The following is a 15714-nucleotide window of genomic DNA, read 5'->3' on the forward strand; positions in this document are numbered from 1 at the left end:
ACACCTGAACCCTCCTGGGAAACCAGTGTGCTCAGGCGTTTCCTTTCCCGAATTAAGCCTGGGATTGTGTGGTCAGTAATTCCGATTATCAGAGCGATCTGTCGGAGGCGGATGAAGAAAAAGCAACGCGTGGAAACGGGGCTCCCTCTAACGTCAGCTGCCGCCTGGCTCAGCCCCGGCGCCTGCGCTGGCCGCGAAAACCGGGGACAGGCGTTGAGGGTCCCTTCCCATCACCCGCATCTTGGATGTATCGTCCCTGCCCATGGCGAGGGGGGTGGAACTGGATGAACTTCATGGTCCCTTCCAACCCAAACCAGTCTGGGATTCTGTAAGAGGGGAAGAGCAGCTCTGCCTGGATCTGTGGGATCCTGGTGCTGTCCACCCATCCTCTGGATGTAACACTGGTATCACGGCATCCTTGGTACACACCCTCTGTCCTTAACACACCCCGCAGTGCTGAAGCAAACACCCCAAACACCAGCACAGAAAACCTTTTTCCAGAATCAATCACATCCCTCCAGTCAAACAAACGTGCAGATAAAATTCCAAAGGTGTACAAAAGAAAGCGCTGTGGTTTTTAACCCGACCTAGAAAAACACAATCACCAAAGAGAACTTTTATTAGGGCAATTTCACTTTATTTTTTTTTTTCCATACAGCAAGGTCAACTATAGCAGTAATAATAAAATAAGCATAAAAACAAATTGCAGCCCAGGACAGAGTACATAATTTGGAGCAACTACAAGCAAAAAGTAAGTCTGTGATTACATAATAGTAAAACCAAGCACATCTGTCCTTTCAGCAGATGAAAGTTGCGGGGTTGCAAATAAGTGCAATGTCATTAATTATTCAGTGTGAGTACTGGAGAGATCGGAGAAAGCAACGGCCTCGTCGCTGTTTCTTCCCAGCTTTGGCATATACAATGAGAAGGTTTCTTGAACTCCATTAAACCGGCAGAATTGAATTTCCCAGGGTTTGTTTGTTTTATTTTTCACCTGCTAAAAGAACAGGACCACTACAGCAATAAAAAATAATCACATAACAACTACAGCTACGGTGTGCTGTTTGGTTTGCCTGTTCATGATTTAACTCTTTCGCGAAAGTCAGTATTTGTTTTGAAGAATCTTTTTTTTTTGTGAACAATAAACCACTGAAATTGTCAGAAACTGGTTTGAATAGCATATATCTTTAATATACTTTTTGATACTTTAAACATGCAGTAGTTTTTGAATAATGTACGGAATATTTGATCCATGATTTCACCTTGATGGTTTGAAGTACCTGCTTTTTTTTTCTTTCTTTTTTTTTTAATTTTTTTTTTTTTCTTTCTTAATGATTTTCAGGCAGATTTGAACCAGTGGAGCTTTTGTCAGTCATGAGATCTTGGAAGGATGGCGTTATCTTTCCAGCTGAAAAAATCCTGGCAAACTACAAGCTGTCCACATAAAGCAAAGCAACTTTTTTGAAGGGGTATGGAGTGCTAACTCTGTGCCACTTTTGCAAGCAATTTTGTTCAGCCTGTCATTTTATTAGCCTTAACAAAACTCCTTGTAATTATAGACATTTTTATTCAAAATAAGATCTTACTATTATACAGGTTTCTCTCTTTTTTGACTATATACAGAAGTGCAAAAAGTCAACCTTCTCTCTATACGTTCCCACATGCTAAACTGCAGCATAATCAACCCTCAAGAGTTTGCACACACACACTATAATTCTTGTTACGTAAACTTTGAGTATTTGGATTATCAACAAAAAGTCCCTTGATCTATTGATTATGCAGCTTATTTATAACAAGGCCTGATATTCAGGGATTTCAAAAAATATTTAAACAATATTTTAACATTTGAAATGGATACAGTAGAAAATAAATTTTATTCTAATATCTAGGAACTAGATTTTTCTCATAATAACTAATTACAAACAAAATAAATCATCAAAATATTACTCAATTGTCTGCCAGGATTGTTGCGATAGCAACAACTTAACTTCTTACTTAGCAATGATTATATAATTATAAGATATCCATATAAAAGATCTTTGTTCTTTTAATGAAAACTAGACAAGAACTAACAATGACTGACATTCTTACATTGTAATATTAAATCAGTAAAATATAAATCATTTAGTTAACAATAATACGAATACTCATATGACACTACATGTAAATTCAAAACTGAGTATGTTATGAAGAAAACTACCTTTTTTTTTGTATTTTGAAAAAGTCATCAGTAAACTCTAATAAAACAAAATTCTATGAACTGAAATGGTATTCAACTGGTAATAGAAAATGAAAACAATCTAATAAATGTAAGAAATAAAAACTACACTTTTAACAAGAAAAAAATAAGTAATATTCTATAATGTTAAGTAACTACAATAACATGTGAAGTCACCTATACTTTCTTAACACGATTGAAATTACATTGGTATGGGTTTTAACCCGTAATGTAATAATCTAAGGCTTTAATAGATGTACAGTACAATCAGTAAAATCAACACATCATTCTTATACTATAAAGCATCTCTCTCAAGCATAAAAACTTGCAGTAAACTCGGAAGTATGGAGAGTTCTACAACCGAACTCGCGCTTCTTCCACTCCACGCGACGCTACCAGTGACCTGGCCCCCACTTCAGCACTTTGCTGAACAGAGCAAAAATATCCTTTACTAGCTGCAACATCCAAACCACGAAAAGGAATTCCTTTGGATGAATCCATTCTTAAAACTTGAATGCACATCTATTTTTTTTGTTTGTTTTTATTTTGTAAAGGCTTTCTAAGGCTATAAGCAGTTAATCTGAACAGAAAAAATCACATATAAAACTCACCCGAGTATTTAACCCACCCAGTTTCTACGCTAATTTAACATCTCTGTTTTTTCATATTTTGGTTTGTCATGCATCTGATGTCAGTGCTTCCTTCGTCTTTGTTTAGAGTCACCATGTAAAGCGTGACTTTGATGAAGTAAAAGCGAAACCCATCTCTGCAAAACATTTATAGTCCTTTTGACTTTCGACAGAGGCTATAAATAGAAGCAAAAGAAGTTCCTCAAACATTTCTTACTGTGTCTCAGAAATGGCTTTTCCCTTTCGTAGATCACGTTAGACAGTAAAATATGCATAAATATTACACTACAATGCCTTAAAATCATTCATGTGTATGTCCAGTACGGGCTAATTTGTACAGCCAGAGCATCGTCCTTGTGCTGCCCACTGTCACTGTCAGGAATAGTTGGCCATTTCTGAGACAGCTTTGGTTTGAAACAGAATGGTGCCCTTTGACTGATTAGTACTAATAAAGTAAGTGACAACGTGGTTCTGAAAATAACACTGCAGAAATAATACTCTGATCGGATGTACAGTCCATGGCACTTCATGAGAATCCTTAACAACATGGTACTTAAAGCCATTGATGTGCTTTAAAATATACACAGTTGTGGTTTTGCTTGGCACATTCATCTCTGTCAGATACCTCTCTTACCACTTCTTACAATCTATTACATTAAAAATATTACTCTTAAACAAAAAATTACTGTGCATGCACGCTCTCGTCTATAATGGCAATTTTAAATACAAGGTGCACCTTTGTTATTTGTAAACCTTGAAAGAAATAAACTTACTTTAAAAAATTATATCTTGGTCTACAGACGTACCAATACATAATAGATTTATGGTTACATCATCGTCTGTCTTTTCAAGGTGACATACATGATTATGTAGGGAATCGACCACATATGCATATTCAAAGCCATATGCATACCTCTGTGCCAGAAAAGATAGACAATGTTGTAGTTTTAGACAATAAGATCACCTCAGCACAAATATCAATTAAATGTACAAAGTATATAGGCAACAGTGTGCAGTGATTTCCAAGGTCTTGTTTCATCCCGTTAACATGCAATGTGTGGATGTCCTACTGCTGAGGGCGTTTCGAGTGTTGCTTGAGGGTATATACATTATGGCTAATGAGCTCCTCCTCTTCTCAACCCAAACACACTGTCCTTTTCGCTTTAGGTATGATCTAGAACGGAAAAAAGACAAAGTATTTTCAACACTTGTTGTTAGCACCAAACCTTGCGTTCACAACAGGGCAATCTGCCAGGAGCACTGGGGAAGCTCGCCCCCAAACCCTGTGGGACAGGACATCCCTATTGCCTGTGACAGGAGAGACACCTCTAGAGAGGGAGGGAGTGCTCCTCCACCTCTGGACGGGCTCTGCAACGGGACACCCCAGCCTCGGCTGACGCGGAGGGAAGCCTGGCAGCGAGCTCAGGCAGCAGGCAGGAGGCATCCCCCTGAGCTGCTTAAGCTCTATAAAAATGTTGATGCTCAGCTGAAAGAAATAACTATTATTATAAACCCACTGTGGCAAACCAGCTAATCCTCACCCTAAGTAATAATCCCATTATGGCCGAGCCATTCAATAAAAAACCCAGCAGAAGCGGGGCGCGAGGGAGAGCAAGGGAACACACATCGTGAGCTGTCCTAGGGGAGGTGATGCGCTGCGGGTGGCCTGAACGGGCAATTTAGTGGCAGACTGAAAACTACTATTTACTGGTAGGAAGATACAGGGGAAAAAAAACCTCTCGGGCTTAGGCACACAAACCTAGATTTCAGTATCTGCAGGATAAAGGTCACAGCACAAAAAGCTCTCCGCAATCGTTCACACCAACGCAGAGCAGGGACCGACTGCGCCTGCACGGGGACCTCTCTGTGCCACAGCACCCGTGCCAGGAAAACCCTGCACGTCAGGCAGCGTGGTCTGACAGCCTGTCTTCAAGGGAACCCGGGCTCTGGCTAGGCAGACAACTAAACCTGGGTGTTCAGAGGTGCTGGATCTCCAGATCTGGAGATCTACAATTAGTTCTTTCTACAGACAGCTTAATGTACCCACCTCTCCCTAGACCTGGCTCACCTCAGTGCTGGAGCCATCATCCTTTATGAACAAAACAGATAGAACACGGGGCAATGGTTATAAACTGGACAAGAGTAGATTGAGATGAGATGTGAGGAAGAAATTCTTGGGTGTGAGGGTGGTGAGACAGTGTCCCAGGTTGTCCAGAGAAGCTGTGGCTGCTCCTCCCTGGAAGTGTTGAAGGCCAGGCTGGATGAGGCTTTGAGCAACCTGGTCTAGTGGAAGGTGTCCCTGCTGCTGGCAGGGGGGGTGGGACTGGATGAGCTTTAAGGTCCCTTCCAACCCAAACCAGTCTGGGATTCTATGAAAATGTACAACTCTAATTTCAGACTCTGATTTTGCTGTTTGGAAAGTCATGATCCGTATAACATCTTCCTTCTGTATCTACAAACTAACACTGACACCTGGACCAACACTCTAGCTAAGGTGGTCACTGCTAACTACGGGATCTCCACTCCGAGGAGAACAGCAGGTCAGTGGAGTTCAGAGCCTCTTCCCCCACTAATCCTGTTGGTTTTCTTAGAAAATAAAAACATTCTGTCCCTGAAAAAGACAAATTAGGCACACACAAAGGTAAGAAAACTGCAAGCAACAACACATCGGGAACTTACTGTTTGATGACAAAATGTCTACATCTGTGTAACATACTTGTGGCTAGTCAGATGTTCGGCAGATATTATGGGTATCTATAGGTAAAAAACATAAATAATGAGTAACAGGTGCAATGAGCCAACCCAGAGACACAGCATTTGCTATAGAACATAAGTTTGGAAAAGTGAGGATCAGCTGTGAGTTGGTGGATTTTATATTGTAACTATAAGTTAAAGTCAACTGAAGTGCTACAATAGCAACTTAAAACTGGAAAACATTGTGTTAAGTACTACTCAACAAATATCAGTAAGTATTATTGGTTGTTTAGGAAATAAGAGAAGTTAAAATCTACAAAAGTCATGCAGTGCAGTAATTGAAAATAGCCCTTTTTGTTGGCCTACACAAAATTCTGTGCTTTCAGTGTATCATTGAAAATGGTAAGTTCTACAGTGGCCTCGTTTCAGTCTGATTTTGTGAAGTGTTCACTGCTTTCACTGTCCTGGTTTTTGAATGCCAAACCTCGAGATGCCCTGAGCTGGATTTTCATGGCTGGTGAAAATCCACTGTCGAGAAGAGCTGCCTGCTCTTCCCACGGCCGGCGCGGGCATCACGGTGGATCAGCTGGAAAGCTGAGGCTGCCCAAAGCAGTGGAACAATTCTCAAAATGTCTGTGTGAAAACAATTCAGTACGTGGCTCTCTTGAAGTGCCCCATCAACGCAGCCTCCCATTTAAAAAAATAAAATAAAATAATAATTTGGAGTAGATTAGCAGCAGAACAAATAACAAACTTCCATCCTCCAGCCCATCCGCGATGCCACTGCTGCGCACAGAGCACGGGCTGAGTCCCCAAGGGAGCTCATGGGCTGGGACCATGCGCAGGGGGAATGGCCAGTGACCCTGCCCTGCAGACAGGACCAGGACTGCGGCTGCAGGGAGCAGAGATGTGTCCACATACAGAGATGTGTACGTATGTGGGGCGTACGACACAGCGGTGGTTTGTAGCATCACCAACGGCTGCTGCATTGAAAAGCCTCTTTTCCTAGCAGGTGCCAAGGCTGAGCTGTCAGTCCGCACAGGAAAGGGCACGGGGAGGTTTCCTCTTAACTCAGCCATTTACAGGTCTGGGTGTGGGTTTTGCCACACCTTGTGTCCTCTCCTCCACACAACTCTACAACATTGCCAACACAAATGTGCTTCAAGCATAATGAAGCTTCTCGTACCATGTCTCTCTACTGCTGCAGGACAGGCTGTTGCACCCAACTGTGTAGAAGCGTCAGGGGTAGGGCTGTCGGAACATACCAAGGACCTTCAACACCAGTCAGTGAAGATGAAGGGCCAGATCTTCAGACTTTTGGCATGCAGGCACATTGCATCGTGTGGCATTAAATAATTTCAGCATTGCTCACATAGTATATACATATATTTGTTATATATGTATATATTGAGGTTTGGCTGCAGTACTTTACTACGTGTGTTATGAGGCTCCAGGGAGGATATGCATGAAATGTTCCAATTCTACAACAGAAAGTTTCCCTGTATCTGGTTGGGAAAGTGCATGGTGGTCAGGAAAGTGCATGGCTATTTAGACAGAGGTGATTTTAAAAAATAATGACCTTTTTCTATGGCTTGGCTTGTTCTCACAACTCTGTGGACTTATGGAGGATACAGAGAAACTTAAATTAATGGTATGGTGCAAGAAATTACAATATTAAGAAACTCTGGGCATACAGGTGGTTGCTTGCTGAGGGTGTCATGTATGCAGAGGTAGTCATACCTATAAACTAGCTTTTCAGAGTAATTCTTATGCTGGTCTAAATCTGTGAGTGACATGGTCACTCAGCAAACGCTTCTCAAGAGCAGAAAGTGCTACTTGCTCAGCAGACTAACCTGGGTATTTTTTTGAACTGTAAAATATCCAGGTCCCTTTAGAGACTCGGGGTGTGCACGCCTGTATCTCACTGCAAGGGTGTCATTTTTGGAACAACATTTTGGAGAGCTCAGTAAGCAGCCAGGTTAACAAAGAATGCACACCTGGGCACACTACAAGATGGTGCTCAACCGGCAAAGGTGGATTCCAAGGCTCGGCGCCAAGGACGATCTGGCAGCACCGGGTGCCGCTGCGGCAACCAGTGCCCGGCACACCGCGGCAAAGCCGGGGCTCCTGGCTCTGCCCCTCCACGCTGGAACCCAGCCCAAGCACCGAGCTGCAGGTCACGGGCGCGGGTGTTGCTGCCCAAGGTCCAGCTGCAGCCGCAGTCCCCACGGCTCTGTGATGGGACCCTGGAATTGTTTAAGGAGTTAGCTCTAACAGCCTAGGGAGCTGAGTACACCGGGTGAGCCTGCCCTAAAAGCGGATGTTTATCCTCAGAATTAATTTCACATCCAGAATCACACCTGCAAAATGCTAAAGAAAATGTTTAGTTCCTTTTCCTAAAAGGCACATGTGTGATTCCCACTGAGCCCAGAGTAACACCTGCTATCAGACCAGAGCTGATGGTTTCATGACACAAGGCAACTCAAACTCCTTAGCAAATCTCAAAAAATCCTTTGTTTTTGAAGGAGAAAGAAGAGGGTCTTCTAGAAGTTTTTACTGTTGCCCTGTCAGCCAGGTGTACTACAGAAATCTGCATTTTTGACAACCCAGCCAGACAAAAGCAGTAGGCTGTGTTCTGTTCTCAGGTGCAGCTCTACTGGCCCCTGGCACTCATCTTTGGAGCATGGTCCCTGGCTTTTTGGGGAGGACTTTTAATCACTTATTTAGTATAGCATCATTCCTTTATTCCTGAAATACAGCCAAACATGGCAACAATCGGGGTAGCTATTTAGAAATCAAACCAGACTCTAATGGTCATTTTCTCAACTGATGTCTACCTACTGCAACAAGTGTTCGTCCCTTTTCTAGCAGAATTACAAGCTGAAACAAAGGTTTAAAAGAAGTTTCTGCATGGCCCATGCTGAAAGGTTTTTGTTTTGCTCCTGAAAGAGGAGAGTCAGAACATGTTCAGACTGTTAAAATTCTGATCCTGCAACCCCTGTGCACAAAGGTTTTACTGGCTTTCGCTAGACTTCTGCACTAAAAGGAACTGTCTGCTTCACAGAAATAGAAATAAATAATGGGTTCCATGTATTATCCCTTTCTCCTCACATCTCTGAGAGCAGCAAGAAGCAGCACGGCCCATAAATGTTAAGACTGAGTCAGAAACTCTATTATAATCAATTATTTTTAGCATCAGAAATGGAACTGCAGCACCTTTGGAGCACGGATAAAGGCTTATTAAGCTGCGCTGCAGGTCTTAGAGAGAATGTGTAGGCCAACAAGAGGTAAAATCAAAACCCCCATGCTCATTAAAAGCACCGATTTCAAGTTGTCTGTAAGGAACAAAGCTGTAAATTAGCAAACCTGGTTGGCTGTGGCTGTTGCAGCGAAGGGAACACTTGTGGCAGATGTTGTTGCTGCAGACACAGTGGCTGGCGTAGCACCGTGCACCATGGGAACTTTCGGAAGGAAAATCATATAAGCAAACATACAGAAGAGTGTAGCAGTATGGGAACCAGAGCGACACGTGGGAGGATAATTGAGCATGGTATTTAACACAGCAAAAAGCCCGAGACATCATTGCCAGCGCGTGACATGCAACCACAGTGCAAAGCAGGACAACATTCCGGGGAGAAAGAGGGGAGGGAAATGAAAGAGAGAAAAAAAGGGGAAAATGCTTGTTACCGTCAAATCAAGAAAATCAACACAAACAAGCTTAACCATTTCAATACAAAAATCAACAGAAGACCTCTTAAATGCCCGTACATTTACAAAATTTTGTCTTTTAAGAATTCAACCCAACTATTTACTGCAAACAAAAATTAATCTCGTAGAAGGACAGTATAGTCTATGTGGCTACAGTAAGATACAGTCTTTACTTAACATGAGATAGTTTCTAAACACTGGAACTCATAGTCCAATCAAAATCCACCAAGGAACGATGTGCAAGTCGAACAACTGCTGTACAAAATTAACCACGTCTGGGTGTCCGTGTCAATTAAATAAAACAATCGCATTTAATTGACAGGTGTTAGTGCAGGAGGCTAAGGGAGATGGATTGGCACGAGAGCTACAAGTTAAAATCTAGCAGTGGATTTTGAGGGTCCATGAGCTGCACCACAGGTTTAAGATAATCAAGAAACAAAGCTGGCACCTACCAACACTTGTAGCGGGTGTCATGCACAATATTGAGCCTGCCCATCATGCATTGCAACAGGAAGGTGGATTTGGAGAGGGAAAAGAATTAAAACAACCCATCACACGTGTAATTAGAAAATTTCATTTGAACAAAGAAGAAAAATTGTTATTATGGGAACAGTGGCATGTAACTGTCAGCACAATCAAACCATACAATAGCACAGTGATCCATCAGAGCTAGTCGAGTGAAGGGGAAAGAGCCGTGGAGCTGTGTGCTGGTACATGGTGTGTGCCCCTGAAGCACCGTGGAGTGTTAGCCAGGTTAGGAAAAGTCTCTGCAGCTTTATCTGAAAACTCTTTTAGTCTTAAATCATTTTTGTCTTTCGACAGAAGCTTTGTAAGGGTCGTTACCCTGGTTTCCTCAGATTGAAACACTCTGAAGTTGCACCTGCCTGTGGGTACCTGAGGTCTGCCCCTGCTAGGACGCTGGGACATGGAGCAGCTGGAGCGTGGGACGGTGGCTGGGACACAGCACAAGGCTCGTTCTGTCCCGGGATACGGACGGGGAGAGGCGGCGAGCCAGGCTGTCCCCTCCCGCGAGAGCTGCCTTCCAGCCCCGGCCCTTCTTGGGTGGGCTGGAGCCACAGCTCCTGGCAGGGCCATGGCTTGGTCTAGACTGTTTCATTAGCCACAGTCTGACTGCCCCATTTATTGGTCATTTTTAGGTATTACAAAGGCAAAAACGAGGTGAACTCGGCCTGCAGCACCTTGGTCTGTATGAGCCGGTGAGCTGCCAGTGGAGTGGAAGTGATCCTGCCTGTCCTCTGCTCTCTTTGCCTAATACGCAGGTCAGAGGAGTGACTGAGTAGCTCAAATCCCCTGTGCAGCTCATGGCAGCACCTAAAAACACTTGTTCAGCATTTTTTTCTACATTATTGGACATATTTTAAGCTGCTGTTATTTGGGCTTACAACCTGCAACTCCCTTTAGGCTACACAAAAATAACTGAAGCAGCAGCAGCTGCTGAATTCTGCCCTGCAACTAGAGAGCCAACAGCAGCGCGGTGTTCTGAGGAATATTATCCTATCATTTCAGAACCATCACTCAGGTAGCAATTCTGTTTACATAGCAAAATGCCTTCCACCAGACTGAACTCTGAATCTTCTGGTTTTGCTTCCCATATGACAGGTAAAGATACACTGGTATTACAGAATATAAATTTTAATAAAAGATTTACTTTTTTGTTTAACAAATAACATTTAGTAATGTCAGTAATTACGCCTGACACAGCAGAAACTGAGATAAACTCTGAAATCTGGGAACAGAGACTGGAGTGGAAATGGAAACATATTCTAGGAGACTGCCAGCAGGAGCCATGGCAATGCTGCTTCCCTGACATTACGTGACTGTCACAAAGGGGACAGGAAATTGTTTTAGCTGGTGCCAAGCATTGTGGTGGCTTGCACAATCTCAAGAGCATTTAACTAAGCAGGTAAAAAGTCACTCAGTATAATTACTGCTGGGGACAAGGTTATTCTCTGTCATCGCTGTATCTGCAAGGCTACAAAGAAAAGGGCAAACTGTGTTTCCTAATTACTCTTCTATTTCTGTGTCATGGAAGAGACTGAAAATATCCACAAAGAAAGGTTAAATAAAAGAAGGGTAGCTCTCCTGACTTCCCCATGCACGAATCAGGGGTGAAGTCAACGGGACCACTTGAAAGATTAAAAAAATGGAGCAAAATTTGGCTATAAAGTGCAAAGAGTAAGTAAAACTGCTTTCTCGGTCCCTCTTATGACATCTCTGTGGTGTTAATGAGGTTACAGAGAAGAACCTTTGAATTCTGTCTCTGCAGAAATGCCCTATTTATAAGGTTGTACATACTCCATTAGATCAGGAATATTACGTCATTCCATGCATAATTAGGTGTCCATGTTAAAAGACGAGTTAGATTTTCATAATGACTCTGAAATATCACTGTAAAGCTTTCCGGCTTGAAATTTCAGTCTGAGTTATCATCATTAACATTAGAACCAGCACACACAGTTTTGAAAGGGAATCGAAGCAAATGAACATAAGGCAGAAATGAAAGTACCAGCTAGGGTGCAATAACTTGCAAGTATGAAGACATAATGCTGTATGACCCTCTTACCAGCAATAAGAATCATTTTTGCTATGACCTTAATATTCAGCTTGACTTCAGAAGCTTTGACTGACTAATGAGAATGCATGAATAATAAATGTGCAGTTTCAAATGTTCCCTAGCTTTTCAGCACAAGGCAGAATTCTAATTCAAGGATGTGCTCAGTTACTGATCGTAACTTCACAACCAGATTATTTCTGCAGTAGAATAAAGCTGTTTTTATAAATATTGTAGGTTTACTGGTGTTTCAAGTATTTTTTCCCCCTTTTCTCCCTCGTATTATTCCCCTCAGTCTATTTATTCTGTCCAGTCTACTAAATCCTAATTAGAAATATCACCACAGACTGCATAAGCGCTCCTGTTGAGGAGAACAGTTGTGCCTGATCTTCCCCTTCCTAACACTCTGGAGGAGAGCAGTGTTTTTACACAGACCCAGAAGCCTCACAGAGGAAGGTGCTCACACTGCTGTTGCTTTGGGAAAGCATCTGTGCCCTGACGAGCCCCAATGATGAACAAGTGAGTTCTGTGGAGCTGAAGCTGCAGTAACTAAATGAATAAGCAAAGTGTTGATGGCAGAGGTGGTAGAAGCCTTGCCTCGGCTGGTTGCAAGGTTCAGCACCATGCTGGTGCATCGGGATAAGAGCTCCTGGGAGTGTCCTGTAAACCTGAACCCATCTCCTGGAGGATAACCCTTCTCAAAGACTCTCTGGCCACGAGGTTTACAGGCACAGGAACAGCGGTATCAGCACAACTGAGGAGACAGTGAGCTGAGGCACAGGATGGTAACAAGCACCAGGCACCTCGTTGCACACAGGAGCTCTCTATCTGCACGTAGAGACACAGCCCCAGCCGGCTCACAGCTACTGCAGGACAAAGAGCACGTGCAGAAGTACTGAGCACCACGGAACCGCTGCTCTGCAAGTGCACAGCCCCACAGCGAAACCTTTGCCCGTGTGCCGGCCAAGGCATCAAGAGTCGTCAGCCAGGACCACGGCACCCAAACAAGCTGTGAACATCTCTGAAGCTGTGCAGAGCCTCCTCATCCGGCAGGCTAACTCCACCTGCTTCGACTAGCCAACACCACAAGTGTTCCCAGTTCCTTCCTGCAACGCCTTTGAGAATCCCTCTCAGTCTGGGGACAGCTTCCAGCGGCCAAGATTCTGGGAGACCTCAACAGGGGAGCCGTGCAGAGGGGGAGCTTTGTTTGAGAGCAGCGAGATGAGTATCTAAGAGGACTGAATCATGTGAAGCGTGCTGGCGTGCCAGGTTCCATCCCCTGGCACGGACACTCCCTTCGTTTGCTTTCATGTGCCCTTGCACACAGGCAGCCAGAATTACACCTTACAATTTTGAAGAGGTATCTGGGTTTGTCTGGCACATGGGTGCACAACTCTCAAGGGTGAAGCATCAAGAGTGAAGTGCCCTGAAGAGAGGAGGGTCCTGCCAAGCTCCTCCACAGGGGTACACACCCACACTGTGGAGGTTCTGCCAGCGTCCTGCCCTCCTGACCTGCTTCACTTTCACACATTGCAGCTGAAGCAACTAAGAACACGTATGAGTGTTACACTTTGGGTGTCTGAACCTGAAAACTGTCAGTTTAACTGTGACCCCACTGAATTAACCTGCCTCTGCTCCGTGGCAGGGGAGCTCAGGGCACCCACACCCTGTGCTCTGCCGTTGGTTCTTAGGGACTGATGGAGAAACTCCATTTCCAGCTGACTACGCACAAACAGGACCGATGCTAGCTAATTTTAAGCGGGGAAAATTAAGAAGGGCAAGGTGACAAACAAAATTTTCAAACTTCTGGAAAAGTGCTGGATTACTGGAAAGCTCAAACTGCTGCTATCTGAAAAATATAAGAAGAGAATTTAGAGTAGCACATGCTGAAAAATCCTTTTCTCTACTAACATACACTAAACTTTAGTGATCAAGAAAGGTCAAACGAAGCATCAACCTCCTGGAGGTTTCAGCACAGATTTGCCTGAGGAGGAGCTGAGGTAGGCTGTGTGTAAGGGATGTGAAAGCTCCCGGGTCTGAGGCACATGAACCACAACCCCGGCTTCTAAGTTCAAAGGGCGTGATTCAAAGCAGCTCGAGTACTTCCAGAAAGCATCCAGCCCCTCGCTGATTCAATGGAAGCTGGAAAATTGCATGTTTACTAACGACATCAGTTATGCTTTGCCAAAACAAATCTGTGAAACTGTTTAATATCTACAGGAAGGACTGTGATTGCACAAGTGTTTTTATATGAATTTTAGTGTGTGGGCTAGAGACCTGACCTAAAGCTTACTCAACCAAAGTCTTTCTATTGACTCCAACAAGCTTTTGTGTTTGTAATGTATTTTTGGAACCCAAATAAGTTATTAACATGTACTACATCAAGCAACAGATTTTTGTGCCATTTAAATTATACATGTTGATTGTATGCCAGATCGTACCATCAAGAAAGAATGGTGAAAGGCCTTATACCAAATTCCTGGGAACACATCTGCCAAAACTGTGTAGAACAAAATCCTTAAATTTTTGTGGTAAAGATTAAATAGTTGTATTTTCTTTTCTTCTCTCCCCTTAACTAGTCTGCGTTACGAAGGGCCGTCCTTACAGACTCTTGGCAATATTTTGAGTACAGAGCTATCAGACGTCCTGTGTGTTTCATCACTTACCTCCTAGCATGACAGTGCTGTTTCAATGCAAGTTCACGTGCACAAACACTAACTCAGCGGCACTAACATGGGCATAAATTCACATGGCATACTAGGTAGAGAGGTTTTCATGAAGTGCTGTTTGCAGAACCAAAACATAGAGTCCAACTTTAAGTCCCATAAAATTCCTGCTGGTCTAAGTCGTACAGGCATCCACTCTTCAGTAATTACACCAGGACAAGTGCAGATTTGATCACTCTTGAATAAAAGCAAGAGCACCTGGGTTCTGCTTAGACCAAAATCAGCCCTGAGGCTTCAGGGGCTGAGGCCTGAACCTTGATTTCTTGTATAGCTTCACGATTAGCCTGTCTGTGAGACTGCCTGCCTGTGCCTTTTATGATCACTGCACCATAATTAAAATCAAAACCTTCAAGTGTGTGACTCAGAACAAGTGTTGCTAAGCACACGAAGGCAAAGGGGTCTTACAGCAAAGAGAAACAAACACAGCAGCTTAAGAGATGTGTAACGAAGAGATGTTAATTGAGGGACAGAGGAACGAGAGAGGAGATTTCAAATTCTGATTTGGGATGACAGAGCATGATGCTGATTTTTATATCAGACTGGAAAACACCCACCCAGCTTCTGAGAGAAGCAGAGAGAAGCCAGCCTTCCTGCATCCAGCACCTCCTCTGCCCGCGGCTCACCAGGCACCGCTGTACCGCAGGCTGAGAGGCTGCCGGCACCCGGCACCGGCCTCTGCCGCAAATGCCTCCGTGGGCGGCCTCGGCCGCAAATGCCTCCGTGGGTTTGCCGCCGGGAACACGCGGTTATTTCCCAGTGTGTTTTTTTTTCCAGAATTCCCCCTTTTCCCTCCCCAGAAAAAGGCAAACGAGAAGCACTTACCTGGTGGGAGAAAGGCTGTATGCTGCTGTAACTGCATGTTGGCAAGAGCTTGCTGGTATTGGAAAATACCAGTGTTAAAGACTGCGGTGGCACCATTGGTTTTTTCAAGCGCAGGCCTCTTTGGTAATGGGGGAAGTACAGCTTGAGGAATTCCCTGAATGGTGGATGGGTATAAAAATAAAGTCCAGTAAAAAAAAGAAAAAAAAAGGAGTGGGGGAGTGGGGCATGGAGGAGGATGGGAGGGAGGGAGGGAGGGAGAAGAAAAGGAAAGAGAGAAAGGAAAAAAGAAAAATCAGTAGAAGGCAAAACAACCAGGCAGCACCATGTTTATCCATGAGCAAGCAA

The 15714-nt window shown here is 43.7% G+C and overlaps 1 long non-coding RNA gene across 1 annotated transcript; it reads right to left on the minus strand.

Annotated features, from left to right (window-relative positions):
- Nucleotides 1–3235: 3235 nt before the first annotated feature.
- Nucleotides 3236–9005, minus strand: LOC104521668 (uncharacterized). Its single transcript, XR_727976.1, has 3 exons — nucleotides 8908–9005; nucleotides 5527–5601; nucleotides 3236–4021 (listed from the first exon to the last, which is right to left on the minus strand). It is a non-coding gene; the product is annotated as an uncharacterized LOC104521668 (long non-coding RNA).
- Nucleotides 9006–15714: the final 6709 nt, after the last annotated feature.

This window comes from Antrostomus carolinensis, unplaced genomic scaffold (assembly GCF_000700745.2).
Source record: "Antrostomus carolinensis isolate BGI_N321 unplaced genomic scaffold, ASM70074v2 scaffold34362, whole genome shotgun sequence".
In the NCBI taxonomy this organism is placed as follows: Eukaryota; Metazoa; Chordata; class Aves; order Caprimulgiformes; family Caprimulgidae; genus Antrostomus; species Antrostomus carolinensis.